Raw genomic sequence first — 3297 nt, forward strand, 5'->3', positions numbered from 1 at the left:
TAAACTTTATAATGGTCTATACAACATGAAGACTTATGTAATATTAGTGTTCCGTACATCATATTTATAGGTAATAGTACAACACATGTTCATACATACGTTATCGTAACATTGTTTTTTCCGTTGTAATGCACGAGCATTTACCTATATTTACATATATACCCGAACCTATGTACAAGATGGTACGGAGATGCGGCGAAACTTGTTCATAGATTTATTGACGCACGAAAAAAATGAATATCGGAGATTTCTTTCTGCCGATATAAAATATTATCTTAGCTGCATCACGGAAAGATCTATACAGTAGAGCCTGTGAGCCTGCGACGTCGCGCTTTCCGTGACTGTGTTAAATTCATAAACTTTGTTTTTTGAATTAAATGTCACTTTAACGTTGGTATTTAATTTTTACAGTATTGTTATCTTATCGTGCGATCCGTGTGTTTTTAGTGTAAAATATTAGCTATCCTATACCAACGCACGAACACGCTATCTAGTGATTTATTCTGAGAAAAAAATAATATTTCATATCTAATCAATCAGTTTGGCACTGGGCTGGCAGGCACAGCCAGCCTTTCCCTGGCCTGGCCGGGCAGCCGGCACAAGCGCACAGCCGCGCAGGAAAAACCTTTCCTTTCAGTTCCCGCTTTCCCGGCTCTCCAGCTGCCGCTTGTCTTGCATTACTGTACGTCGCTCTACCGCGAGGCCTGCCTCTGCTTGGTCATGATATGTTTTGCACTATCATGATTGATCTCTTCTTTAGAAAAGTGACTCGAACTTTTCTTCGTTCTAAACACTGTAATGTGAATTCTTTTATTCAGGATTTATTTTCTTCAAAATATCTTTGAGAATCCTTTAATTTCTTTGAGCGTACTTAGGCCTTGATTAGTTCTTTTCCCTAAAGTTTACTTTATATCCCAGCGAATATTTAGACACATACATGGAGTATTATATAGACTAAGAAAATAACTAATTGCACAATTTACGACTAATTTATGAGACGAATCTTTTAATCATAATTAGTCCATGATTTGATAATGTAGTGCCACATTAATACATATATTAATAACAGATTAATTAGACTTAATAAGCTCGTCAAACTGATAGATTCTATAATTTATTTTTTTTATTAGCATCCGCGAACAGCCGAACGATACCATTATGTAACCCTAGATTTAAATAAGTCCTTGGCTCTGGTTGGCCACCCAAACGAATCCGGCAAGGCACGTCGGCGTATCCTCTGGTTCCCAGCGCTAGGAGGAGTAGGCTTGCCCCCCGTCCTCTCCCCTACGCGGCCCTACTACCCTCACGTGCCGCGCGGCTAGTCTGCCGTGTTGGCTCAGTCCACCGCCCTGCTGCTGCTAAATGCCGCTGAGCGCTGACCACGGCGGCCGCAAGCGCGCACCCCCGCATCCACACCACGATACGGGCAGCAGCAAAAACCACGCGACCAAGCAAAAGATTTTCGTCTCATCACCCCACCCAGCGCGAAACCCGACCTGACACCTCCTGCCGCTCAGCTGCTGCAGCAGCGGCCTCCAGGCGCGAAGACACAGGCCTCTCGTACTAGCGAAGCGAACAGGACTACGAGTGAGGCGTTCCAAAAAATTTCCCAAAAAATGTTACAGTACCATCACATTGAATCTTACGATACGTGTATAGAGCATTAAATATAAATAAAAAAACTAATTGCACAGTTTGATTAGAAATCGTGAGACGAACGTTTTGAGTCTAATTAGTCCATGATTGAACACTAATTACCAAATAAAAACAAAATTATTACAGTAGCCAAATTTTCAAATTTTGCGAACTAAACACGGCTGAAAACATGGGTCCGTAGATGAGACATTGCGGGTGGATAGGCAAACAGGTTTTTACATGCGTGTCATTCTACATGTGCTATTAAAAAATTTGACCCTACACAGGTGTCATCGTTATGAATTTCTTTGTTATCTGAGCCATTCCTTTCGCATTCCGTTCATTTTCACCATTTCGGAGTCCTAGTAAGTGGGTCAGTTCAGTCAAAACGTTCATAATACCCCTCTCATCCTTATCCTCTCTCTCAAACTCGATCTCTCTTCTCGTGCATGCGGCCAGGGCAGAGCTCGACCGCGCCCGCGGCGACCGGCTGGGGCCAGGCTCCCTCATGCCCGCGCCCGCGGTGGCCGGGGCGGAGCTCCCCCGTGCCCGCGCCCGCGGCGGCCGGCCGGGGTCGAGCTTGCCCGCGCGTGCCCGCGGCGGCCGGAGCTCACCTCCTCGCGTCACCTCCACGCACGCTGCGTTAGATCCACAGCGAGGACTGGCTGCGGCAGCTCCATGCGCGCCGCCTCCTGACTCTCGCCGTCGCCGTTGGGGACGAGGCCGCCTCCCTGCACGCTGGGGCCCTCACTGTCGCTATCGGGGGCTCGTGTCGGTGTGCGCGGGGGAGCTCCACCCTCGGCTACCGCTAGAAGGACGCTGCCGAGAGGGGCACGAACTGGAGGTTCTTGAGCCGCTCGTGCCGCTGCTGCAACTCCCCTTTGCTCACCTTGTCTGCATCTCGCCCGAGCATGGACCACGCGGCGGCACAACGCTGCGGGCACGCCCACGGCCGCGAGCACGACGAGCTCCACCACCACGAAGGGGAAGCAGCAGCACACCGCGGCGCACTCGCCGCGACGACGAGCAGGAGCACGGGGAGCGTGGAACGGAGGCACAAGAGAAAGAGAGAGAAAGATAAAGTTTGGGTGGCTGACAAACGGACCCCACCGTAGGGTAAAATTGTCATTTTACCTGTCTGTTTAACACCGTTAAATAGAAAAGCGGACGGAATGGCTCGAAGAGCAAAGAAGTTTAGAACAGTGACATCTGTGTACGAATTTTTTTAATGACCTATATATAATTATAAACTTTTTTAATAGCACACTTGTAGAAGCCTCGTGGGCAAAGCTCCAGCCATGTCGCTGGAGAAAGGTGGATTTGAAGTTTTTCAACGGCGGCTCACATCAATCGGTTCTTTGATGAAATGAACGATTTCTTAAAAAAATGAAAAGAAACAAACTATTGGTCTTGATTGAATGCCCATCACTTACCGTGAAGGTTGACGAGTCATGCATGGCGTTGGAAGGCATAATAGGCTGCGGTGCTTGGCGATTCGGACACTTTGGATATTATGGAAGCAAATAAACGCGATTATCCAAAGGCCCTGTTCACTTTCTACTTCCTGGGGAATGAACTCTAGGAACAGTTCCGGCCGGATCGTTAGTTTATATTTGTATAAGATTCCATCAGCCGGAATGAATACTGGCGTCATATATAATG

Source organism: Miscanthus floridulus, chromosome 2 (genome assembly GCF_019320115.1).
Source record: "Miscanthus floridulus cultivar M001 chromosome 2, ASM1932011v1, whole genome shotgun sequence".
Lineage (NCBI taxonomy): Eukaryota > Viridiplantae > Streptophyta > Magnoliopsida > Poales > Poaceae > Miscanthus > Miscanthus floridulus.